This window comes from Mesocricetus auratus, unplaced genomic scaffold, assembly GCF_017639785.1.
Source record: "Mesocricetus auratus isolate SY011 unplaced genomic scaffold, BCM_Maur_2.0 Super-Scaffold_100030, whole genome shotgun sequence".
Lineage (NCBI taxonomy): Eukaryota > Metazoa > Chordata > Mammalia > Rodentia > Cricetidae > Mesocricetus > Mesocricetus auratus.
In genome coordinates this window covers 4721614-4749339 of record NW_024429211.1, presented here as the reverse complement: position 1 = coordinate 4749339, position 27726 = coordinate 4721614, and the positions used below count along the sequence as shown (strand labels likewise).

Below are 27726 nucleotides of genomic sequence, written 5' to 3'. Positions count from 1 at the left end.
AATGCTTGTCCAGTTAGACCCTGTCAAATTGCCTCATGTGGCCATATGCCTGCATAGCTGGACAAGTTCACTAATCCTACCAAAAAAAAGATATCTGAGTTTGCCTAACTGATATGTACATTTGTGCACTAGAACACTGTGAGTTCTCCTTTGCTTTATGAGCCTGAGAGGAGTAACCTAGTGATCTCCTTGCCGTTGAGAGGCAGCATATTGGAAATTCATTGGCGGCATCATTTTGGTGTATATCAACATCCTGACACAGCGAGAACATGAAGTTTTTGCCCCAGCAGAAACAGTCAGCAAGGGAGCTAGATAGACACCAAGCCAGGAATTTCAATGTAACATTTACCTATCATGGAGCTGTGCAAGGCACATGGCCTGCACATCCTGACCCAATCCTGGTGTTCATTTCCCCAAACAGTCACTGCTCTATTTCCCATTACCTACTATTTGAAATTCAACAAAAAAGACAGTTTGAAATACAATCCTTTCCTCATGGTAATAGGCCTAGGGGATTCCCAAAATGAAGGGAGAACACCTGTTAAGTGCTACAAGATTCACTGGATTCCTAGAAGATCATGCCAGGTAATATTTGAAGGCAGATTTCCAAAACAGACCTAGGCTCTTATGCTGGTCTTTCCACTTACCTTAAGTTGAAATGACTGGGGCACCAAGTCTGCATCCTGCATCACTGAAATGCAGAAGAAAAGATGGACATAAGCAAAGTGTTGATGCCAGCCAGAATTGACATACAATAGACTGCCCAAACAAATGTCTTCTGAGGCAGGCTCGGTGCTTTCCTAAAGAAGATTACTTGGACCTCACAGGATTCCCCAGAGAGGGAAACACACCTGGGTGAATGAGGTCCTTTTTTACTGGTCTATGAGAATGGCCTGAGGAGACTAGGCCCCCATTTCTCCGCAGTCCATTTGCCTGGGCCTCAGTGTAATCCTATTGAGCATGATTTTTATGTCATCACCTCTTTTGTGACATTGGTTTGTCATCATAGACCCGCATCCTCAAAGGACATAGGTATACCTGATAGTGGGCCAAAAACAGTGCTGTTTACCAGGATGACAAAGACCATCTGTCAGGTAGTTCTTGGCGAGCTTCGGACAAATGGTTAGCCGGCATTTGGCTCCTGACATAGGGAGAACTTGAAGCCGTTGCCCCATCTCTAACGATCCACATGAGAGCTAGATAGACACCCAACCCAATGGCAGGGATTTGAAGATCACTTTCACCTATCACTGATCTGTGTAAGGAACAGGGCTTGAAAGTCCTGACCCAATCCTTGTGTCCTACCTCCCTTAAGAATCACTGCTCTGTTTCCCAACAGCTACTACTTGGAATCCAAAAAGACAAGACAGTTTGAGTTACCATCCTTTTCTCATGGGCTTCTGACTAGGGAATTCCAAAAGTAAGTTCCAGAACAAGTTCTTTGCCGTAAGTGTCACTGGATTCCTAGAAGGTCTTGCTTTCTAATGTTTGAAGGCAGAGATGCAAAAGAGACAGAGGTACTTAAACTTATCTTTCAACTTTCTTCAAGGTGAAAGGACCCTGGCTCCAAATCGGTATTCTTGAACACTGAAATACAGAAGAGAAGAGATTGAAATAAGCACAGTGTAGATGCCTGGCAGAAATGACATACACAGATTGCCCCAACAATTGCCTTCTAAGGCAGGCTCAGTGCTCTCCTTACGAAGAGCACTGGTCCCTCACAAGATTCCTCAGACAGGGAACCATTCCTGGGAGAATGAGTGCCTATGCACTGGCCTATGAGAATGGCCTGAGTAGAGTAGTCCGCCATTTCTCTCCTCTCCATTAGCCTGGCCCTCAGCATAATCCGATTAAGCATTATTTTTATGTTATCACCTCTCTTCATGACATTGGTTTGTGATCATAGACCCTGGTCCTCAGAAAACACAGCTATACATTATAGTGGGTCACAAACAGTGCTACTTACCAGGATGACAAAGACCATCTAGAACGTGGGTCTCCGTGAGCTTCAGACAAATGGTCAGCCGGCATTAGGCTCATGTATGGAATCAACCAGAATCAGTTCCATTGTTCAAGGCACATTCTGCAGGGCCAAAAACGAAGACATTGTCAGAGGAACTGCAATGCCCAACTTTGGGAACCCAAACTCTGTAGCATGATAGTTTTGTGCAATTGGTAATCAAAGTCATGAAAGAGATAATGAAAAAATTTAATTCTGGTTACTTGTTTGCTACCCGTATACAAGTTTAACCCTTCTAATATTTCACCCTCATACTCACTGCATGCATTCATAGCATTATTTGACTGATTACTGGGAAGGCATATTATAGGTCTGGTGAAAATATTTTAGCTTCTGATAAGTCACTGTGAATTACAAGGTCCAAGACTCTTCATCTCCAGTTCTTTGCACAGCCATATCCCATATACCTCTGATATCACTGCCTAATCAACATTGTAAGATGTGTAACCTCAAGGTTCTTTATTTCACAAGCACCACACGCTTACTATATCTACACCTGTACTCTGGACCCATTCCTTATCACATATACAATGGAAACCTTTGCAGCTTGTGATGTCATTCATGTGGTTGAAATTCCAAGCTACTGATGTGTGGTGAATCGGTCTGCACATGATGATAGACCTGTGCATCTAGGCAAAATGTGGAATGCCTGACCAGTTGCACCTGTCGAATTGTCTCATGTGGCCTGGTGCTTGCATGGCAAATCAACTACACTAATCCTAACAAAAAGAAAAATTATGTAAGTTTGCTTAACTGATATGTGCATTATGCAATAGAACACAGTGAGTATCCATTTTCTTTGTGAGCCTGAGAAAAGCAACCTAGTTAACTCCCTGCTGTTGAAGGCCTGCTTCATGAAAATTCATGAGCAACACCTTTGCCACATTGGAGCATATCACTATCCTGACACAGTGAGAAAAAGAAGTTTTTGGCCCAGCAGTAACAATCAGCATGGGAGCTAGATAGACACCCCATGCCAGGAATTGCAAGATAACATTTACTTATCACTGAGCTGTGCAAGGCACAAGGCCTGTATATCCTGAACCAATCATGGTATCACATTTCCCTTAAGAGTCACTGCTCTGTTTCCCCATACCTAGTGTTTGGAATTCTACAAGAAAGTAATTTTGATATACAATGATTTTCTCATGGGGATAAGCCTAGGGAGTTCAAAATATGAAGGGCAAGCACATGTTCTGTGCTGCAAGTATCACTGGATTCCTAGAAGATCATGCTTTGTATTATTTGAAGGCAGATATCCAAAAGATACCTCGGCACTTAAGCAGGTCTTTCCAGTTACCTGAAGGTGAAATGACTGGGGAACCAAGTCTGCATCCTGGATCACTCAAATGCAGAAGAGAAGAGATGGACATGAGCAGAGTGCTGATACCAGCCAGCATTGACATACATAGATTGCCCAAACTAGTGCCTTCTGAGGCAGGACTCATGATCACCTAAAGAAGAGCACCTGGACCTCATAGGATTCCTCAGACAGGGAACCACTCCTGGGTGAATGAGGTCCTGTTCACTGGCTTATGAGAATGTCCTGAGGATACTAAGCACCCATTTCTCCCCTGTCCTTTAGCCAGGGCCTCAGCATAATCCTATTGATCATGAATTTTCTGTCACCATCTCTCTTCATGACATTGGTTAGTCATCATAGACCCGCGTCCTCAGAAGGCACAGCTAGACATGATAGTGGGACACAACAGTGCTGCTTACCAGGATGACAAAGACCATCTAGAAGTTAGGTGTCCACAAGCTTCGGCAAAATGATCAGTCAGAATTTGGCTCCTGCATTGGATCAAGGAGACTCAGTTCTCTAAGTCAAGGAAAATTCTGAGATTCCAAAATATCAGGTCATTGTCAAAGGAATAGCAATGCCCAGCTTCGGAATACCCAAACTCTCTACACGATAGTTGCGGGAAATTGGTATTCAAAGTTGTGAAAGAGACAATGAAAAGTTTAATAGTGGTTGTTTGCTACACATAGACAAGTTTAAACCTTCACTTGTTTCACCCTCATCCTCACTTTCTGCATTCATAGCAGCAGCTGACAGACCATTGGGAAGGCATATTATAGGTCTGGTGAAAACATTTTAGCTTCTGATCAGTCACCGTGTTTACAAGGTCCAAGCCATTCATCTCCAGTCCTTTTCACAGCTCTATCATATTTCCCTCTGACATCATTGCCTAATCCCCATTGTAAGAAGTGTACTTTAAAGGATTTTTATTTCCCAAGTAATGCCTACAAAGGATATCTACACCTGTACCCTTGGCCCATTCTTTATCATAAATGCAACATAAGCCTTTGAGGCTTGGCATGTCATTCATGTGGTCGAAATTCCATACCACTGATTTGTGGTGAGTGCGTCTCCCCATGGTGATGAGCCCGTAAATCTAGGCAAAGAGAGGATTGCCTGGCCAGTTGCATCCTGTCCAATAGCCTTATGTGGCCTGATGACTGCATGATAGGTCAAGTTCACTAAACCTCACAAAAGGAAAAGTTAAATTAAGTTTGCCTTACTGATATGTACATTGTGCACTAGAACACTGTGAGAATCCCTTTGCTTTATCAGCCTGAGAAAATCAACCTAGTGAATTCCTGCTGTTGAGGGCCTGAATAGTGGAAATTCCTGAGCACTGTTTTTGCATTTTTGGAGCATATCACCATCCTCAAACTGGGAGAAGGTAAAGTTTTAGCCCTGGCAGTAACAATCAGCATGGGAGCTAGATAGACAACCCAAGCCAAAAACTTCAAGGTAACAATGCCTGTACAACCTGATCGAATACTGGTGTCCCATTTCCCCAAACAGTCACTGTTTCCCCATACCAATGATTTGGAATTCTACAAGAAAAGACAGTTGGAAATACCATCCTTTTCTCATGGGAATAGGCCTACGGGATACCCAAAAGGAAGAGAGAGCACATGTTTTGTGCGGCAAGTATCACTGGATTCATACAAGTTCATGCTTTGTAATATTTGAAGACAGATATCCAAAAGAGACCGAGGCAGTCAACCTGACCTTTCCACTTAACTGAAGGTGAAATGACTGGGGCACCAAGTCTGCATCCTGGATCACTGAAATGCGGAATAGAAGAGATGGACATGAGCAGAGTGCTGATGCCTGCCAGCATTGACATACATAGATTGCCCCAACAATTGCCTTCTGAGGCAGGACTCATGCTCTCCTAAATAAGAACACCTGGACCTCACAGGATTCTCCAGAGATGGAAACACTGCTGGGTGAATGAGGGCCTGTGCACTGGCCTATGAGAAAGGCCTGAAGAGACTAGGCCTCCATTTCTCCCCAGTCATTTATCCTGGGCCTCAGCGTATCCCTTCTGAGCATGAATTTGACGTCATCACCTCTCTTCATGGCATTGGTTTGTCATCATATACCCGTGTCCTCAGAAGGCATAGCTATACCTGATAGTAGGACACAAACAGTGCTGCTTACCAGGATGACAAAGACCTAGAAGGCAGGTATCATCACGTTTTGCACAAATAGCAGCAGGTTTTATGCTCCTGCAGTAGATTAAGCAGAATTAGTTGTCTTAGTCAAGGAAAATTTTGGGGGTCCCAAATTTGCAAGTCACTTTCAGCAAAATTGCAATGCCCAGGATTCTAATGCCCAAATTCTGGATTATGATAATTGGGGGAATTGATAATCATTGCTTTGAGGTAGATAATAATAAAATTTCAATTGAGGTTACCTGTTTGCCACCCCTAGCCAAGTTTAACCCTTAAAATGTTTCACCCTCATACTCACTGCCAGCATTCATTGCATTTGGTGACAGACCATTGGAATGGCATATTATAGTCCTGATGAAATAATTTTACCATCTGATCATGCACTGTGTCTTTCAAGGTCCAAGACACATCTCATCTGCTCTTCACAGCGCTATCGCATTTCTCTCTGACATCACTGACTTCTCACCATTATAGGACTTATAACCTCCAGTTTCTTAATTGCCCAAGCACTGCATGCATAGGATCCCTTTAGCTGTCCTCTTGGTTAATTCCTTATCACATGAAGGATGGAGGCCTTTATAACTTGGGATGTCATTCATGTGTTTGAAATTTCATGCCACTTATGTGTGGTGAGTGCGTCTCCACATGGTGATGAGCCTGTGCATCTAGGCAAGAGTGGAATGCCTGGCCAGATATATAATGTCAAATTACCACACATTACCTAATGCCTGCATGGCAGGACAAGTTCTCTAAACCTAACAAAAAAGGTATCTGAGTTTGCCTTACTGATATGTACATTAGTTCACTAGAACACTGTGATTCTCTGCCTCCCTTTTGAGCCCCAGAAAGGTAACACTCCTGAGCACCATCAATCAAGTTTGGAGCATGAAACCTTCCTGACACTGTGAGAACATGAAGCTTTTGCCCCAGCAGTAACAATCAGTATGGAATGTATTTGAAGAATACATTCAACTATCAATGAGCTGTGCAAGTAAAATGGCCTGAACATCCTGACACATCCCTTGTGAACCACATCCTCGAACATTCACTGCTCAGTTACTAAATACCTACTACTTGGAATTCTAAAAGACAAGGCAGGTTGAATTAATATCATTTTTTATACTCTTAGGCCTAGGGGATTCCAAAAAGGAAGGGAGAGCCCAAGTTCTATGTCTTAAAAGTCAGTGGATTCATAGAAGTTCATGCTTTCTAATGTGTGATGACAGATATCCAAAACAGAAATAGGCACTTAACATAGAATATCCACTTACCTGAAGGTGAAATGACTGGGTTAGGAGACTGCATCCTGGATTACTGAAATGCAGAAAAGAAGAGATGGACATGAGCAGAGTGCTGATGCCAGCCAGCATTGTAATACATAGATTGCCCCAAATAGTGCCTTCTGAGGCAGGACTCACGCTCTCCTACAGAAGAGCAACTGGACCTCACAGGATTCCTCAGACTGGGAACCACTCCTGGGTGAATGACGGCCTGTGCACTGGCCTATGAGAATGGTCTAAGTAGACCAGGCCCCCATTTCTCCCCCGTACTTTTGCCTGGGACTCAGCATAGTCCTATTGAACATGATTTTTATGTCATCACCTATATTCATGTCACTAGTTTGTCATCATATACCCACATCCTCAAAAGGCATAGCTATACCTGATAGAGGGACACAAACAGTGCTGCTTACCAGGATGACAAAGGCCATCTAGAAGGAAAGTCACGGCTAGCTTGGGCCAAATGGTCAGCCAGCATTAGCCTCCTGCAAGGGATCAATCAGAATCAGTTCTTTTAGTCAAGGAAAATTTAGCATCACCAAATTGACATGTCAGTGTAAGAGAAATTGAAATGCCTAGCTTCGGGAACACACAAACGCTCTACACAGTAGTTGGAGGCAATTGTTAATCAAAGTCATGGAAGAAATAAGGAAACATTTTAATGCTTGTTACCTGTTTGGTACAGGTAGACAAGTTTAACCCTTCAAATGTTTCACCCTCATCCTCACTGCTGGCATTCACAGCATTAGCTGACAGACCATTTAGAAGGCATAGTATAGGTATACTGAAAATATTTTACTTTCTGATCAGACAAAGTTTCTTCTAAGTCCAAATCCATTCTTGGGCAGTTCTTTGCATAGCTCTATCACATTTCATTCTGACATCACTGCCTAATCACCATTGTAAGATGCATACTCACAAGATTCTTTATTGGCCTTTCACCACCTGAGAGGATACCTACACCTGCACTCTTGGTCCATTTCTTATGGCATATGCAATGGAAGCCTTTGCAGCTTGGGATGTCATTCATGTGTTTCCAATACCTTGCCACTGCTGTGTGGTGAGTGTGTCTCAACATATTGATGAGCCTTTTCATCTAAGCAAAGAGGGGAATGCCTGGCCAGATGCACCCTATCTAATTTCCACAATTAGGCTGAAGCCTGCATGGCAGGTACAGTTCACTAATTCTAGGATAAGGAAAAGGTATCTGTGTTTGTCTGACTGATAGGTACAGTTTTGTACTAGATTACTGTGCTTGGTTGTCTGCCTCATGAGCCCCAGAAAAGTATAGGGCATGCATATTGGACATTCTTTAGCACCATCTATACAAGTTTGGAGCATGTCACCCTCCTGACCCAGTGAGAACATGAAACTCTTGCCCCACCGGTAACAATCAGTATGGGAGATAGATAGATACCCCATGGCAGGGATGTGAATATCAAATTCACTTATCAATGAGCTATGCTAGGAAAAGTTCCTGCACGTCCTGACCCAATCTTTGTGTCCCACATCCGCGAACAGTCCCTGCTTTGTTTCCCAGTACCTACTACTTGGAATTCTACAATATAAGGCAGTATGAATTACCAAACTTTTCTCATGTTGTTAGGCCTAGGAGTTTGCCAAAATGAAGGGAGTGCCCAAGTTGTATGCCTTAAATATCACTGCATTCCTAGAATATCATGCTTTCAAATGTTTGAAGGCAGATATCCAAAAGAGACCTAGGCACTTAACATGAACTTTCCACTTACCTGAAGGTGAAATGACTGGGTTAGAAGACTACATCCTCAATCATTGAAATACAGAACAGAAGAGATAGATATGAGCAGAGTGCTGATGCCAGCCAGCATTGATATACATGGATTGCCTCTACTTGTGCCTTCTGAGGCAGGACTCTTGCTCTCCTAAATAAGAGCACCTGGACCTCTCTTGAATCCTCAGACAGTGAACCACTTCTGGGTTAATGAGGGACTGTTCACTGGCTTATGATAAAGGCCTAAGTAGCCTAGGCCCCCATTTCTCCAGTGTCATTTAGCATGGGCCTCAGCATAACCCTATTGAGCATGGATTTTATATCGTCAACTCTCTTCATGACTTTGGTTTGTCGTCACATACCCGATCCACAGAACGGGTAGCTATACTTGATAGAGTGTCACAAACTGTGCTGCTTACCAGGATAACAAAGACCAGCCTTTTGTCAGATGTGGGTTTAGTGGTAAAATATACATCATGCTTTAATGGTTATGTACAGTTTTTGATTGTTTTTCTATAAAAAGTATACTTAGAGTAACCTCTTTAACAGTTATAGAAAATAAATCATGAAAACTCTCAAAGAACATTGTGAGAGTTCACAGATATATAAATCAGAAAATTTTGAATATTAAACTTTTTTCTCTTCTCAGGAATATTCATACTGAAAAGGTCCCCTTGTATTCCTTTGAATTCAGGAACAGGATCAGATGAGTAGGAATGTGAGTCTGGTAACTGAGAATTAACAAAGATGAGATAGGAAGTCATTGGAGGCCTTAACACTTAAGATATCATGTTTACCTTGGAAATCAAATCTATGATTGAGATGGTTAAATGGGATATTACAAGAGGCCAATCCACACAGCTGGGGTCTTTTCAATGAAGAAGCTCAGAATGACCAATAATATTTGGTGACTACATCAGTGACTTCACAAAGGAATTCTACTCTATGTGACCTAGAATGCTATTGTAATGAAATAGGATAAATAGGTCCAGGATAGCCTAAACAGCCCTATAAAATAAAGGAACATCTGTAACTGCAAGCTCTATTTCGGAGCTATAGTCTTGAAAACAGATTTGTATTGGCACAAAAAAGACATGTCGACCAACACAATTGAATTGAACAACCTGAGATTAATCCACAAACCTATACTTGACAAATAAGCTAAAATTACACAATGGAAAAAAGAAAGCATGTTCATCAAAATGTACTGGCATAAGTGGATATAGATCCATGTCTATCGCCTTGCATAAAACTTTAGTCCAAAAGGTAAGGCAAAGGATACAGTCAGAAAGACAAAAAGGCAGTCCAGCGTATGGTAAAATATATTCACTATACCCACATCTAACAGAGGGCTGATCTCCAGAATTTTAAAGAACTCAAGAAGCAAGTCTTCAAAACACCAAAGGATGCAATTAAAAAGTGGTGTACAGAACTAAATAGAGAATTCTCAATGGTGGAGTCTAGAATGGCTGAGAAACCCTTGAGAAAGTGCTCAACATTGTTAGCCAATAGGTAAATGCAAATCAAAGCATGTCTGATATATCAACTTACTCCTGTCAGAATAGCTAAATTCAAAAACATGGAAGACAATATATGCTGGAGAGGATGAGAAGAGAGGGGACACACTGCAATTGCTTGTGGGAGTGTCAATTCCTACACCCACTTTGGAAATCAGTATGGAGACTCCTCAGAAAAATGGGAATCAGTCTACCACAAGACCCAGGAATTGCAAACTTAGGCATATATCCAAAAGATTCACATTCACACAACAAGGACATTTGTTCCACTATGGTCATAACACCAGTATTTGTCATTTTTCAACAACTAGAAACAACCTAGATGCCCCTCAACTGAAGGATGGATAGACAAAATATGGTATATTTACACAATGGAATACTCCTCAGCAGAATAAAAAACAATGAAATCTTGAAATTTGCAGGCAAATGGATGACACTAGAAGAAAACATGCTGAATGAGGTAACCCAGTCACAAAAAGTATAACATGGTATGTACTTACTCATATATGGATTTTACATATGGATCAGGATAGTGCCAGTCTGCAATTACACTGACAAAGATTCTCTGAAACAGGAAAGAACCTAAGGTACACATGCTTGGTACCCAAGAGAAGAGTAATGAGGCAGGCTTTCCTGAACAGATTGGGAACATGGCAGGAGGTGGGGAGGAGTGGTAGCTGGGAAGAAGAGAAAGAGGGAGAAGAGGAGGAGAGAGTAAGTATTGGGGGAACAGGAATTTTGAGGGCAGGGCAGAATAAGGTGAAAACAGGATGAGAAATAAGATAATATTGGGAGTTTTGAAGAGGGATCTGGCACCAGTGAAACCTGTAGCGATCTAAAAGGATGACACCAACTGGCAAGCTAAGCAATAGTGAAAAGACTACCTTAAATTTCCATTCTTGATAATGAACTTGACATCTACTTCATATGCCATACTAGAAACTTCATTCAATGACTGATGGTAGCAGAGAAAAGCATCCACAGTTAAACACTGAACTGAAATAATGGTACCCAGTGCAGAGAGAGAGGAGTGATGAGCAAATTGGCAAAGAATGGGTTGGCGAAGCCAGCAGCAACAGCTGATCTTAACAAGGGGGATCTCTTGGATCCCAGACGACAGCTGGGAGGCCAGCATGGGACTGATCCAGACCCCCTGAGTTTGAGAATCAGTATGTAGGCCTGTTAGACCTATCAGCCCTGGGCCATAGATCAGTATTTATCCCAGGCATGCAAATGTTCTTAGTGTGTCCATAAAGCAAAGAGGGATGATGTCTCAGCCTGGACTCTTAGGGGCGTGTCTGGACCCTGCCCTGAGCGAAATGACAGACTCTGGACATACCCTTTATGGAAGGGAGTGGAGATAGAATAGGAAGCTGGGGGTATTACTGGGGTTTCTGGAGGAGGGAAGGGAGAGGTAACTGGCATTGACATGTGAATCAAACTATTTAAAATTAAAGTAATAAAAATGGTAAAGGTCTTATTCTGATTAGTTTTAGAGGCATTCCATCTTTTGCATTTCATGAAAATATAATCATCACGAGATGATTACTACATTTTTCTTCCTCCTCATTATTTCCCTATGATTTCATCATTTTTACCTACACATAACCACTGACTTAGTCCTGTGTCTCACAATCCAATATGGATATTTGTTGCATCATGCAGTGTATATTCAAATGCCATCAACTTTGTGGATGGATATCTGATATGTAATGCCTATAGTACTATCAGAAGCATTTTCTGTGCAGGTCTTGTGTTTTTTTGTTTCTGTCTTGAAGATTCTTTCTATAGTAAACTAGCAATTGTAATTCTCCTTAAATTTCCAAATTTCAGTTATAGTTATCCATAAATAGAAAAGTGTTTTTTATGTAACATTGATTTTTGCTAATTTGTCACCTCATGCTCAAATCTTATGAAAACAAACTAAAAATTATCTCTTGCCTTAAATAGTTAAATAAAAATTTTGTGTGCTTTCCTAAAGAAAATATTCTTAAACTCATCCCTGTGACAGCAAAGAAAACAAATAATGAAACCTTTAAGCATACATTGTCAGTGATAACAGCTAGGTAAATCAGAAATATCGATTATTAAAGTATATTGTCTGTTGTCCTGGGCTATTCATAGTGAATTGTTCCATTGTATTTCTTAGAATCCTGGTGTAGGAACAGATGGGTAGAAAAGGGCATATGAGTTAACGAGTTTTAAGATGAGATTAGAAATCTTGAGAGGCAGTAAGATTTAAGATGTCTTATGTACTTAAGAGCAGAAATCTGAAGATTTAGGTGGTTAAAATATATTTTATAAAATGCCATTCACATAACTGGGGTCTTTTCAATGAAAAAGGACAGAGGGATCAGTAATATTTGTTGAACTTTTCCGTGACTTGACAAGGGAATTCTAGACTATGTAAACTGTAATGCCACTGGACAGAAAAGGGATGAATATGACCAACATTCCATGAATTAGACATAAGTGCCAGACAGGGAAATCATAGAAAATTTTTTCTTGGATTCCTCCAGTCATAGATCTTGAGGTTCTGAAATCTGCAGTCATAGTAAGGAGGGAACTGCACAACACAGTACGATTAAATGCTTACCTCTCCCGTTTGAAAGCTAAGAGACCTTTTCAGTTCCAACCTGCAACAAGTTAGAAATAAGAAAAATGCCATGGATGGAATTGTGTCCTGACTGCTATTTCTAGCCTGAACTGCTATAGGAAGTGGTCCTCAAACACAGACAGGATATGGCTTCTATAACAAAGATGTCTTTGTTGTGATTTCTTCTATACCTGTCTATAAGATTATATTGAGAGTGTATTAGCAGAAAATATGGCAGATATTCTTTATGATTTGTATGTCAATATTAAGAAAATTCATGAAAGGGACTAGTTCTTTGGTATGTATCATCACGGGGTTTATTCCTTGGGATGGCGATGTAGCCTTGCACATCAACAGTGTTCTAGATGCCCTTCCTATTGTAGATGATTTCTAACATATTTGGCCATGGCACTTGTAAGTGAGAGGGTATGCTTCTTTTCTCTGAAAGGAAGGCCTTTTCTATAAGAACATGAGAAGTGCACGGCATCTTTCAATTCCCTTGATGGTTTCTGTGTGAGAACTCTGTACATTACCACTACATTCGGACAAGCTTCTCTATTCAGTTTCCTTTTCATTAAACATTTTTAGGTACAGGTATCCATTAAACACATGTCAGCACCCCTAAAGACTTCCACTGATGGTATCTCTATGAACCATAAAAGAAACGTTTTTTTTATCTTCATTTGTATGGTTCTCAATGATTCTGAGTATAGAGTTTGCAGTTTATTAGATTTACACTCTAAAATAACTGAGTACATCTGCTTCTGTCTCTAAGGTGTCTGGTCTATTCCTTACCATTTTGTGTTTTCATGGGAGTGTTCTCATGAGGCATGGATCTTTCTCATGGGAGTGTTCTCAGGAGCCATGGATCTAAGTGACATGTTTCGTGCAAGTCAGGATTGTATCTTTTTGCCACCTATAAGATGTCAGAGTGCAATGTGCTCCTCAATAAATACACACGTTAAAAAAAAACCCTGAATGTCGCCTGGTGGTGGTGGCATACACCTTTAATCCCAGTACTCAGGAGGCAGTGGCAGGCAAATCTCTGTGACTTTGAGGCCGGGCTGGACCGATGGCCTACAAAACAATACAGAGAAACCCTGTCACAAAAAAACAAAAAAAAACCCTGAACGTCATTCTTCCCAAGTTGGGTGTCAAAAATTGCTCTTGTTGCATTGACCTCATCAACAAAAAAGTACAATATACTCCATATGTTACCATGATAGTAAGATACTCGTGCTTTATTACAGCAATGCAATACATATATTAACATTCCTCCTGTGTCAGATATGAATCATAGACAAGCTCTTAGTGGTAGAAAAATAAGGCACAGAAAACAGAATTCCAAACATACAGGCTGTATGAAACCGGATGCTAGTGCCACCCTATAAACGAACTAAAAATTCTACCTTTAAATTTGCTAACAGATGAACCTCTCTTGTGAGATCAATGGCTTATGACTTCTGAGAAGCTACAGGCTTTGGAAAATTTAGTTCATGAACAGCTAAATGCTGGACATACAGAAGAATGAAATAATCCGTGGAATTCACCTGTATTTGTTATCCAAAAGAAGACTTGGAATTGGAAGTAGGTTACTTATCTGAAAGCTATCAACCAGGTAATTCTTCCCATGATCTCTCGACATCCTGGGTTGCAACTACTTTCTCTAATACCTAAAGATTGTCCAAAGGTTGTTTTGGATTGAAAAGATAGCTTCTTCATTATACCATTACAAAAGAAACACAGAGAAAATTTGCTTTCACAGTACCTACATATAACAATTCTCAACCAATACAAAGATTTCAGTGGAAGGTGTTGATACAAGGAATGTTAAATAGCCCAGCTTTCTGCCAGTATTTTGTGCAAAAACCTTTGGAAATCATTCATAAACAGTTTCAATAATCATTAATATATAATTTTATGGATGACATACTGCTGTCTAATTCAAATAATCTTACTTTGGAGATGTTTGAAGCAGTAAATAAACTTTGCCTCACTGGGGATTACAAATTGCCCCAGAAAATAATTTAAAGAGCAAATTCCATTTATTATTTTGGTTACAAAATAGACTCACAATTAGACTGCAGAAAGTACAGATCAGAAGAGATTCTTATGAGACTCTTAATGATCTTCAAAAACTACTAGGAGAAATCTCTCAACAGGAGATAATTATTGGAGTAGAAGTGCATGATTTAAAACACCTGAAAGTGGCCTTAAAAAGAGACAAAGACCTAAATACTTGATGAATCTTATTAGCTGATGCTATAAAAAATTCGAATGGGTAGAAAAGATAATATTAAAAGCGCACTTACACCATCTGGATCAAAAACTAGACTGCATTCTGGCTATTTTACCATCTAGAGAATAGGAATATTAATACACAGGGAGTGCATCATACTAGAATGTGTATTCCTGCCACATAAACAGAATAAAAAATTGAAAACATATATAGAAAGATCTCTGATTTGATATTAAAAGGTTAGTGAAGGCTTAGTCAACTGATGGGAAGAGACCCAGCGGTAATTGTTGTACCTTTAACTAATGAGGAAATTTCTTCCTAATTGAAGGATAACGAATATAGGCTAATGGCTTGCAGTAACTTTTTGTGAATGATTCATAACTATTTTCCCAAAACTGAGAGAATCAAATTCATAAACATTTGTTATTTCATTCTTTTGCATAGTTTGAGAAAAATGCCTGTGTCTGGAGTTTTTTGATTCAACATTGGTGCAAAAAATCAGGTAAGCATTTTTAAATCATGAAATATAAGTAGGTCAAAGTGCTTACACCTCTGTACAAAGGGCAGAGTTGTATGTCTTCTCATGGTACATAAAGACTTTACAGAGCCTCTCAATATAGTTATGGATTCTCAGTTTGCAGAGAGTTGTCTTACACATTGAGACTGCAGAATTTGTTCATGATTGTACAGAATTAACCTAATTGTTTTTACAATTACAGGAAACCATATATATATATACATATATGTATATATATATATATATATATATATATGACACCTTAGCCATATACTCTAGCACAAGGAAATGATGTGATCAATTTTTCATTAGTAAGAAGTGTGTTGCAAGATTCAGACTTTCATGGGAAACACCATGTTAACAGCAAAGGGTTAAAGAAGGATTTTTCTACCACTTGGTAACAAGACAAGGAAATAGTAAGAAATTTTCCCACCTGTTTATTCTACAATCAAAGTCCATTACCAGCAGGCAGTAATCCCAAAGTTATTTGCAGAAATGAAATTTGGAAGATGGATTTTTTCACTTTCTTGAATTTGGATGTTTGAAATATGTACACCATACCATAAACACTTTCTCAGGCTTCCAATGGGTTACTGCCATCACCTCTGAAAAGGCTGTTTCTGTTATTACACAAATCTTTCAGTAGGTGGCTGTTATGTATATAACTTCACAAATAAAAGCTGACAATGCTTCAGCTTATGTCTCCAGCAAATTGGAACATGTAACTAGTATACCTCAAATCTCACAGGTCAAGCAGTGCTGGAAAGATCTAACTGAACCTTAAAAGAAATGCTTCATAAACATCCAGGGTTTACAAAGACCTCAAACACACAGATTACATAATGCTTTATTATTTTGAACTTTCTTTTTTTTTTGGTTTTACAAGACAGGGTTTCTCTGTGTTGCTTTGGAGGCTGTCGGTCCAGCCCGGCCTCGAACTCACAGAGATCTGCCTGCCTCTGCCTCCCAAGTGCTGGGATTAAAGGCATGTGCCACCACCGCACAGCCTATGTTGAACTTTCTTAATGCTAATGAAATTAAAAAGTGCTGCAGAAAGACACTGGACTATAGAGAAAAGTACTGAACGGAACCGCCAGTGTATTTCAAGGATGCTATGATCTCAGTCTGGAACCAGGATATGTGTAACTTTGGAGAAACATTTTCCCTTTGTTTCCACAGGAGATAAAAACTTTGGATTCCATCATAGTAATCAAAAGTCGATCCAAACAGAAGAAACCACAGAAGGAGCTTTCTACAAGGTCATATTCCACTATGGATAAGGAGACGTCAAAAAAGAAAGAGAAGTCTTCTGTTTATTGTCTTTACAGGAAATCTCAGCTCCAAACAGTGAAAAAATATTGGACATATGAATATCTGAAGAAGAATGGGTAGCTATTCTGAGGACCATCAAACAAATAATAATCAGTGTGTGGTATCAAAGATTAACTCATTAAATTGTTTTTTATAATATCCATTTCTTTTTGCTTCTTTATATTATTTATATCCCATTCTTTTAACAGAAGCTGGGTTTGGAGTTGGATTGGTTCTCCTACTCTAAATCCAAGCATATTGTTAAAATAAAATTCAGAATTTCTGTATTATACCAAAGAGCCATTGATACAAGACAAAAGATAAGAAAATTAGGCGTGTCATCTGTTTATATTCGCTTCCTTTCCTGAGTGTCTTATCTCCTCCATGTTTACTATCTTTATTGTAGTTTTTCCCCATTTGAGTACATTTAAAAGTTGACAATTCCTTTCTTAACATTTATGTTTGTGTTTTGCATAGATAAAGGAATTTCCTAAGAGCAATCTTCAACTGATTTCGCAAGAGAATGGGGTCCCAGTTCATGGACTCCATCTGATTCATCTTGATGCATCTGTACTGCTCCACATCAATGTCTCCACATGAAAAGTACCATCCTGAAACTATCTTGGAACTGCATCACTTGATAACTCCAGTACATGGACCTGGTACAGTGCTCTTTCTACAATCTTGCCAGAGCTTTGGAAAAGAGCTTCAATCAACACTAAAATTCCAGTCAAGAAATTCAATCAAGCATCTCCTGCCAAACTCAGAATGTCTAACCTACTTAAGATTCTTGTTACACTAATGTTTTTCTTCCCACAGGACCCCATGAGATTGTCATCATCCAAATTACGCAGGAAGCAAATGTGAGAATTCCACATCCATTTTTCCTCCTGTTGACATTGCAGGATAGTTCACACCTGTCAGTGTTAGTTTTCAGTTATTTTAAGGTTGGGATTGGAAGGACTTTTCAGACTTGGGTATCTCACAGATAAGCTTTGGTTTAAATTGGATACATGTTTGAGATATTTTGTACATTGACAGAAGTTAGTGTAGTTTTATGCTTAAATATCTTCCTTAGAATAAAAGAGGAATTTTAGAAGACGTATTAGGACAGTACCACTAACCACGCCCAGCTTGGGTGTAGCTATAAGCGCATTCAGAAGTGGTACTAAAAGGAAGTGTACTGTTCCGCTGACCATACCTGTTGGGAGCTGCAGAGTACCTGCCTATAAATGGTGCTGGTTTCCAAATTCTGCCAGCCTGACAGCGAGTGCTCTTAGTAAGTACACTACTCCTTATTAGGAGTAAGGGCTCGTACCCTTCTAGAGCTGTTTGGTGACAACCTATCTTAGCGTGCCACCTGGGTGTAGTTGATTGGCTATCGCTGAGTATATTAAGCCCTGACTTCTTGGGGTCAGGGCCACTCCCTGTAAGTAAGTGAGAAGAAGACTCCTCATTGCCACATCATTCTTGCTGGTCAAGGGTGGTTGCGACAAAGTGCTGGCCTGTACGGGGACGTTAGAACTTCTCACAGTCGGGGCAGTACTGGTAAGTTCCCAAGGTAAGTGGCACAATGAAGACCTCAGTAAAAGAGGCAATAAGGACCTCGGTAAAGAGGTGATAAGGTCTCCGGTTAGGAGCAATAAGGTCTCTGGTTAAGAGCAATAAGGTCTCCAGTTAGGAGCAATAAGGTCTCCAGTTAGGAGCAATAAGGTCTCCGGTTAGGAGCAATAATGTCTCTGGTTAGGAGCAAGACAGTTCACACCTAAGACAATCTGAAAGTAAAAGACCTCGTGTCTGCTTTAGCTTGCAGAGTGAGAATAAAGTAAATGGACCCCACTTTTGTGGTGATAATTTGGCTAATTTTTAATATTTTAGTGTGGGCTCTTGTCTTTTGGTACTGTTATCCAACTTGCACACCTTCAGAGCGCACCAACTAAAAAAGTAGACTTTAAAAAGGCATAATGGGGTCATCACAATCACACCCAATTTTTTCTGGCTCTTCAAGAGCTGCTTCTTTCTAAAAAATTAAACTTAAGCAAAGCCATGTTGCAGGGGTTTTTGATTTAATGCGATGCCATTGCACCCTGGTTCGCAGTTTCAGGGAACCTCTCTGTGGCTAGCTGGGATAAGTTGGAAAAGACCTGGAGTTTGCTTGGAAAGAAGGAATGCTGAAACCATGCATTTGGCCAGTATGGCTGCCGATACCCACTTGTCTGGAGGATCAAGAGGGGAACAAAAGGGCTATAGAGAAAGGACAGGTTGCCCTTGAGATGCTCCAGCAAGAAAGATCAGAACAATCAGAAGGCGAGGTTAGGAAGAAGAAACAGAAAGGGAAATAGAAACAAATCTATCCCTCCTTAAGAGAGCTGAGGAAAGAATTAGAAGAAGCTGGGGAAGATTCAGAAACAGAGGAGGACCTTGCAGAGGATGAGGAGGAAGAGATTGTCGAGCTAATGGGAAAACATTCTTTAAGAACGCCGGAGACACAGCGCCCTAAAATGGTGACTGCAAAGCAAGGGCACTGCCCTACCACTCCTCCACCCTATTGTTCAGCAGAGGAACTACAAGTTCCTGGTTGCAATACTTTCTGCCCGGAAGTGTGGCACACTGTTGGTGCCGAGTTTCAGATTACCCGGCCACTGGCTTATCCAGTTTTCCAGGATGGTAACCAACAGAGATATTATGAGCTGCTTGATTTTAAAATAGTAAAAGCCCTGGCAGAGTTGGTATGCACCTATGGGGTGATGGTGGCTTTTACAATTGCCCAGGTGGAAGCACTTAATCGCTACTGCATGACACCTGGCGATTGGATGTATTTGGTAAGAGCTTGTCTATTGCCAGGACAATATTTAGATTGGAGAACTTTCCAAATTGAATTTGCCAATGGTCAAGGTGTGGCTAACCGTGTGGCTGGTAACCCTGCCTGGGATGTAGACATGTTACTTGGTCAGGGTCGTTTTGCGCAACAACAAACAGGATATCCCCTTCAAGTGTATGATCAGGTTAACCAAATAGCCACTAGGGCTTGGAGGTCTCTGCCCAATAGAGGTGAAGTCAGTGGAAACCTTACAAAGATATTACAAGGCCCTATGGAACCCTTCTCAGATTTTGTGGATAGAATGGTAGAGGCTGCAGGAAGAGTGTTTGGAGATCCAGATACTGTTATGCCATTGATTAAGAAGTTGATTTATGAACAGTGCACAAAGAAGTGTAAGGCTGTTATAACCCCATATAAAGGTAAAGGCCTTGAAGTCTGGATGAAGGTCTGTAGAGAGTTAGGAGGTCCATTGACCAATGCAGGTCTAGCAGCTGCGGTGATGCAGCTAACTAAGAAAGGAGGAAATGCAGGGGCCTGTTTTAACTGTGGCAAACAAGGACACCTTAAAAGGCAATGCCCTGAAAGAGGAAGTAGTAACAGAGGCAGTGGCTCCACCCAGCGGCCTAAGCCGGGGTTGTGCCCTAGGTGCAAGAAAGGAAATCATTGGGCTAGTGCCTGTAGATCAGTGAAAGACAGTAACGGACAGCCTTTTGCTCAGGAATATGGAGGAGCTCGTCCAAAAAATGACCAGCAGGGCACACAACTACAGGGCCTGCAAATATATGGGGCCATGGATGATCAAGCCCAAGAGCAGAACCCCAAAACCTGGCTCTCTCTTCGACATCCTAGGGACCGAGGAGAGCCACTTCAGGCTCCATGGGGCTGGACTTATGCTCCACCACCAGACTTGTATTAACACCCAGGATGGGGGTCTAACTTGTAGACACTGACTTTAAAGGACCCCTTGAGCCTGGTACAGAGGGCTTCTAGGAAGATCATCTGCAACAGTAAAAGGGCGACGAGTACATCCAGGAGTGATAGATCCTGATTACACAGGTGTGGTAAAGATTATGGTAGAATCCCCTAAAGGGATTACAGCCATTTCTCCTGGAGAGAGGATAGCACAGCTGCTGCTTCTGCCAAGCCTACAAGATAAATTTCCAGCTCAAACCAGGGAGAGGGGAGAAGGAGGTTTTGGTTCCAGGGGACCAAACTTGACCTTCCTTGCCCTAGATCTCGACCAGTGCCTGACTTTAGAATTACTAGTAGATGGTAAGAGAAGCCTAGGTTTATTAGATTCTGGAGCTGACAAGAGCATCATAGCCACCAAAGATTGGCCTCCTGTCTGGCCTATACAACTCTCCTCCCAAACTTTACAAGGGTTAAGCTATGCTAAGGCCCCTGACATCAGTGCCCGACAGTTGTCTTGGAGAGATCAGGAGGGGCACTCTGGGACATTTCAGCCTTATGGATTAGAGTTACCAATTTCACTGTGGGGTAGATACTTACTAAAAAACATGGGTTTGAAGCTCACCAATGAATATTCTGAGACATCTCAAAACATCATGAAAGGAATGGGATACGTCCCAGTTCGGGGTCTCGGAAAACATCTGCAGGGTCACACTAGTCCCATTATTCCACAGCAAAGACCAAAGAACCTAGGTTTGGGTTTTTCCTAGGGGCCACTGTGGGAGGTATTCCCATTACCTGGAAAACGGAGGAGCCAGTATGAGTTCCCCAGTGGCCACTCTCCTCTGAAAAGCTGGAGGCTACCAGAATTCTAGTGCAAGAACAGTTGAATTTGGGACATATAAAGCTCTCTGTGTCTTCATGGAATACTCCCATCTTTGTAATTAAGAAAAGTTCTGGCAAGTGGAGATTGCTTCAGGATCTTAGAGCTATTATTCAGCAGATGCAAATTATGGGCCCAGTACAACGCGGCCTTCCACTTTTAGCCTCTTTGCCCACAGCCTGGCCTATTATTTCTATAGATATTAAGGATTGCTTCTTTTCTATAACTTTATGTGCCAAAGATTCAAAGCGCTTTGCATTTACATTGCCTTCATGTAATCTTGAGCAGCCCAATTTGAGATATGAATGGGTAATGCTGCCACAGGGAATGGGCAATAGTCCAACTATGTGTCAATTGTTTGTTGCGGAGGCTATCGCCCCTTTAAGGGAGGTGTTTCCAAAGATTAGATGTATCCATTATATGGATGACATTCTATTGGCTGCTAAGGAACGCTGAACAAGGCATACTTAGAATTGGCGAAATTACTTGAGATATGTAACTTAGTCATAGCTTTAGAAAAGGTACAAAAACACTGTTATTAATTATCTAGGGGCTAAGATTTTCCCTCATACAGTTATCCCACAGAAGATAGAGATTAGAAAAGATAATTTGAGAACCCTTAATGATTTTCAAAAGTTGCTAGGAGATACAAATTGGATCAGGTGTTATTTGAAATTACCTAATTATGAGTTAAAACAATTGTATAACATCCTCAATGGGGATTCAGCTTTAGATTCACCTAGGCAGTTAACTGCTGAAGCCTGAGAAGCACTAAAAAAGGTAGAGACAAAATTACAAAATGCCAGCCTTAAATGCCAGTGAGAAAACATGGATATTCTTTTGTGTGTGCTTCCAACATTTTCTCAGCCTACTGCCTTGCTATGGCAAGATGGCCCATTGCTATGGATTTATTCCCGATCCTCCCCCGGGAAAAAATGTTGAGCATTTTCCAACAGCGATTGCAGAATTAGCACAAAAGGGAATACAACAATGTCTCCAATACTTTGGGAGGATACCGAGTAAGATCATAATCCCATATACAGCTCAACAATTTAGGGTCCTTTGTGGGACAGTAGATCAATGAGCCATTCTATGCTGTGGATATTCAGGAGAAATAGAAAATCATTATTCAAAGCACCCTTTAATGTCATTTTTAAAGGAACAACCAGTCATTTTTCCTAAGATGACTGTGACTGCTCCTATTCCTGGAGCCATAAAAATTTTCACTGATGGGTTGAAGACAGGCTGCAGGGCTTATATGATAGAACATCAGGATCCAATACAATTTCAGTATCCACCTGGTTCCCCCAGATTATTGAGTGTAAAATTGTTCTTGAAGTATTTAGAAATTGCCTGATTTCCTTTAATCTGATTTCTGATTCGGCATATGTTGTGAATGCTGTTACAGCCCTGGAGGTTTCAGGATCTATTAAACCAAACAGTACAGTTCCCAAGCTCCTACAGGAGTTGCAGAGGTTGATTTGGCATCGCGATCAGAAATTTTTTTATACAGCATATTAGGGCTCATACTAACTTGCCAGAACCTTTATCAAAAGGCAATGAAGCTGTAGATTTGTGCACTAGAAGAGAATATGCCTTTTTTGCTTCCCCCACGGATTGAGCACAGCAATTTCATAAACAATTTCATGTATCTGCAAAAACTTTACAACAAAGATTTCAGCTATCCCGAGCAGAAGCTAGACAGATAGTATTAAATTGTCAACAGTGTGTAACTTTCTTGCACCCCCCTGGTGTGGGAGTTAACCCCAGAGGGTTACTACCCTTAAAGATTTGGCAGATGGATGTCACTCATTTTTCTGGGTTTGGGAATCTTAAATACATTCGCATGTCCATGGACACATGCTCAGGCATTATTCACGCTATGCCTATGAGTGGAGAAAAGGCTCGCAATGTCATTGGGCATTGCCTTGAGGCGTGGGCTGCCTGGGGTAAACCTCAGCAATTGAAAACAGATAATGGACCATCCTACATGGCTCAGTCTTTCCAATCATTTTGTACACAGATGGAGGTTCAATTAAACCATGGCCTACCCTATAACCCCCAAGGACAAGGAATAGTTGAAAGAGCTCATTGCACATTGAAAGAATGTTTATTAAAACAAAAAGGGGGGAATAGACCATGGTAGACCACCAAAGAAACAACTATCCTTAGCTCTCTTTACCTTAAATTTTTAAAATTTGGATGCTCAACATCTGTCTGCTGCAGATAGGCATCAGAATCAGACCCTGTGGAGAAGGGGTATGTCAACTGGAAAGATGTCATCACGGGACTATGGCATGGACCAGACCCAGTGTTAGCATGGGCGAGAGGTTCTGTTTGTGTGTTTCCCCAGGATCAACAAGATCCAGTGTGGATCCCAGAGAGACTGATGAGGCAGTGCAACAAGCAAGTTGAAGCCTACGATCATGTTCCTGTTGATGATGATGGCCCTGATGGCCCCGCTGCTGATACAGTCCAATGAACAAATTTTGTGGGCCATAGCAAAAGCGTGGCCAATTCCCTTACCTGTTCATTCTATGTCTAAGGTCTTGCCTGTCTTCTTTTCCACGAGTTGTGAATTAGGTTTGCCCTGCGTGAATTTAGATCCCAGCAAGGCTATATATAATGCAACCAATGTTTTTCTTCAAGGAGCCTTATGCTTTTCCCTCATAAACAATTCTAATCCATGCATATGGTTGTAAAATGGCTCAGTTGGCAATTGGCTTTATCCCCTAAGTCAGAATCATATTCCTGTTGCAATGCTCAATGAAGCATTAAGTCAAGTAAGTGCTCGTGCTTCCTCAGACTCGGGCAATGGCAGTGGAGATAGTAATGTTACGAACATTACTACCCTACTAATGCTGATGGAGGGGCTCCGACCCTCGAACTCATGCTTTGGACTAGGGAATTCCACCACCCGTCAAGTATTACCCTATTGTGGCCCCAATCTAGGGTACCTTCCTCAATGGACGCCTTGCCAAAGCCCAGACCATAAGGCTAAGCAGATCACACCAGGGTTTGAGTTTTCCTCTCCTTTGGGCAAATATTATTTCAACCTTGCCAATCAGACTGCTCAAAAGACAAGTAAGAAAAATACTTGGCCCTGGTTTAAATGGGTACTATGTAATGAATGGGGAGCCTTCACATCCCTAGAACCCTTTGCTGTTCTTCAAAATTTGTCTGTTCGGCTCCTTAACATCTCTGCTACTAGAGACCCAAAGGGTGTTCTTAAGAATGTTACTATAAATAAAATTATGAACAATTTTACTGTTCCTGCCATTCCAGTGTGCTTAAAAGCACCATTCTTCTTTTTGCTGGCTAATGTCACCAATGCCACAGGAGACGCGGTCTCTTGTAATACATCTGAGGCAACCTACATTGCAAGCCAGTGCTGGAATGGTACTAATAATACAGATGTGGTAATGAGAGTTCCCACATATGTTCCTATCCCAGTCAAAGTAGATAATGGGACTTTCCAAATCTCTCACCTGCTCAGAACGAAAAGGGATTTTGGGATAACAGGGGCCCTAGTCACAGCAATAGCTGTGTCTGCCACAACGGCAACGACAGCTGCCGTTGCCATGGTTGCGACAACTCAGACTGCTGAGACAGTTAATGAAGTTGTGGAGAAGACAGCCTCCACATTGATCACTTTGAAATCTATTGATGGTCATTTGGAAGCTGGCATCTTGGCAGTAAATCAAAGAGTGGATCTTCTGCAAGAACAGGTGGATGACTTGGTAATATTGGCCAACTTAGGATGTGTTCATTCCATCTCTTCTTTGTGTATTACCTCCAGGGTGGCTGAGAACTTCACAAAGAATAGTAACCTGAGCTGGCAATTGAGTGAATACCTCCGGGGGGAATTGGGGTAAGGAGTTTGAGAACCTGACGAATACCCTGACTAGTCAGATCATTTCTCTGAATGCTATTCACCTGGAGATGCCCACTGTCATGCTGTTTTAAATACACTTAAACAAGCTTTTAGTTATATTAATGAATGGGATGGCATGGGTGTTATGCTTTCCATGATGTTAGCCATTATTGTCTGCCTGTGGTGTCTATGCAGGATTAGGAAGTCGCAAAAATCCCAAGCTGCCATATTGGTACAGGCCTTTGCTGTGGTGGAAGCAGGACAATCCCCTCAAGCATGGTTATCCATGCTGACAGACAAATAGGCATCTGTCTCGCCTTTGCTGAGTGATACGTATCCGACTCAGTCATGCTCAATGAGGGGCATCTACCCTTCTTGCAAAATGAAAGTATTCCCTTCAACCTAAGACATGAGCCTGTGAGGGCGACACAGAGACTCTATGACACTGGGGACACTGAGGTTGAACCTAAAACAGAGATGACTGAAATCTAATAACAGATGGCTATGGCTACACCTCTTATATAAAAACAAAAAAGGGGAACTGTTGGGAGCTGCAGAGTACCTCGCCTATAGATGGCACCGGTTTCCGCATTCCGCCAGCCCGACAGCGAGTGCTCTCTGTAAGTAAACAACTCCTTATTAGGAGTAAGGCCACGTACCCTTCTAGAGCTGCTTGGTGACAACCTATCCTAGCGTGCCACCTGGGTGTAGTTGATTGGCTATCACTGAGTATATTAAGCCCCAACTTTCTAGGGTTAGGACCACTCCCTGTAAGAAAGATTTCCGAATAGACTGTGAGAAGAAAATTCCTTGTTGCCACGTCATTCTTGCTGGTGGAGGGTGGTCGTGACACACACCCACTTTGTACTTGGTAGTCGAATGTACGGAGGTGGTAATAAAAGTTGATACAAGAGAGATGATTGCTCTCTTTCGGGCTTCTAGTCCTATAGCAAAAGCTGCTGATTCACCTTGTTTGCGAGTTTTCTCTTGTAAGTACTTGCCACAATAAATCCTTACCTATACCCTCATCAAGTGTGCTGTTTATCTTTACAATAATCTGTCATCCTTCCAATGGGGAAAGTACTTGTCAAAATCTGGACATCTGATCTTTTTGACTTTGAAACGATGGCAAGGACTGTGCAGCTGTCTTGTTGATCAGGTTCTGATCAGATTTACTGAACCACATATAGAATGTCTCCTTCTTCATAAACTATAGACACATTGAAAAGTTATCAATGTTCAATTTGCCAGAATTAATTTTACAAGAGAAAAAATTCACTGATCTTTTGATGGGCTCAATTTATGAAATGAAGTCTGTTTTACATGAAAAGTGGATAAAAAACTGAGAAAAACACATCAAAATGACAAAAGTCATCCTCTGTAAATTTTAAGAGCCATTCTATCTTTTGGATTTTATGAAAATATATTTATAGTGATATGCTTACTATATTTTTCTTCCTCCTCCTCATGATCTCCCCTGTTTACATCCTCATCTCCAACACATAACCACTGAATTTGTCCTGTGCTTCACAATCCAGTATGGATTTTGCATTTTATCTGATAACAGTCAAAACTTGGTAGAATTATGTAGTGTGTAATCAAATACCATCACTTCATGGGTTTGTATATGATAAGTAATGCCTACAGTAATAATCAGAAGCATTTTAAGAGCAGGCCTTTTGTTGTGTTTTTCTCTCTGGATGAGGTCTTTCTATGCTAAATTACCACATTTAATACTCCTCTAAATTTCCAAAAGTTCACTTGTAGTTCTCCCTAAGCAGAAAACGATATTTTTAATAATGTGTCTGATCATAGGACTCCTGAGTTTAACCTTATACTCCTACTTTGTGAAAAAGTCCAATAAAAGTTTATCACATCGCTTAAATGTTTAAATACAAGTTTTGAATGCTTTCCCAGATAAGCAAGCAAAGTAATCAGTGAAAACTCTCAGAGTACATTGTCAGGTATCACAACTAGATTAATCAGAAAAACTGAATAATAATGTGTATTCTACATTCTCCAGGGCTATTCATAGGGAATGATCCCCCTTGTATTTCTCAGAATTCTGTAGCAGCAACATATGCTAAGAAATGGGCTTATGATGAGTTTAAAGAAGAATGATATAAGAAAACAAGAGAGGAAATGAGATATAAGAAGTCTAATTTACCTAAGAGTAGAAACTTGAGATTGATGTGGTTAAAGGAGATTTTACAAAATGCCTTTCACTCAATTGGGATCTTTTCATTGAAAAAGCACAGAGGGATCAGGGCAATTTGGTGACCTTTTTGGTGACTTGACAAGGGAATTCCATGGTATGTGAACTTGAATGAAAATGGGATGTAATGGGATAAATGTGATCCACATTTCACAAATGAAAACCTGAGTGCCAAGAAAGGAAAATCATAGCAAAAATTTCCTTTGACCTCTGAAATCATATATCCCAAGGTTTGAAATCACCAGTCATAGAAAGGAGGTACCTACACAACAGAATAAGATTCAATGCTTACCTCATCCTGCCAGGAGGGGAAAAGGCCT

General features: G+C 40.9%; 1 long non-coding RNA gene and 6 other non-coding genes across 28 annotated transcripts in view; all 7 read right to left on the bottom strand.

The window, feature by feature from the left end:
• The window catches only part of LOC106022184, a 202162-nt gene that overhangs the window by 49307 nt on the left and 125129 nt on the right, over nucleotides 1-27726 (bottom strand). For 21 of the 22 annotated variants that reach the window (XR_005871914.1, XR_005871913.1, XR_005871919.1 and 18 more), the window contains 7 exons: nucleotides 7188-7259; nucleotides 6766-6808; nucleotides 5481-5548; nucleotides 3743-5101; nucleotides 3321-3356; nucleotides 1967-2083; nucleotides 648-1587 (listed from right to left, as the gene is read on the bottom strand). This is a non-coding gene — a long non-coding RNA (uncharacterized LOC106022184). The remainder of the gene's footprint in view (nucleotides 1-647; nucleotides 1588-1966; nucleotides 2084-3320; nucleotides 3357-3742; nucleotides 5102-5480; nucleotides 5549-6765; nucleotides 6809-7187; nucleotides 7260-27726) is intronic. The other variant, XR_005871915.1, reaches the window with a different exon arrangement.
• Nucleotides 936-1013, bottom strand: LOC121134973. Its single transcript, XR_005872169.1, has one exon. It is a non-coding gene; the product is annotated as a small nucleolar RNA SNORD115 (small nucleolar RNA).
• LOC121134821 lies at nucleotides 1832-1910 on the bottom strand. The gene has a single exon (XR_005872030.1). It is a non-coding gene; the product is annotated as a small nucleolar RNA SNORD115 (small nucleolar RNA).
• Nucleotides 3609-3687, bottom strand: LOC121135064. The gene has a single exon (XR_005872255.1). It is a non-coding gene; the product is annotated as a small nucleolar RNA SNORD115 (small nucleolar RNA).
• Nucleotides 5346-5424, bottom strand: LOC121134835. The gene has a single exon (XR_005872044.1). It is a non-coding gene; the product is annotated as a small nucleolar RNA SNORD115 (small nucleolar RNA).
• Nucleotides 7053-7131, bottom strand: LOC121135079. Its single transcript, XR_005872270.1, has one exon. It is a non-coding gene; the product is annotated as a small nucleolar RNA SNORD115 (small nucleolar RNA).
• LOC121134846 lies at nucleotides 8810-8888 on the bottom strand. Its single transcript, XR_005872055.1, has one exon. It is a non-coding gene; the product is annotated as a small nucleolar RNA SNORD115 (small nucleolar RNA).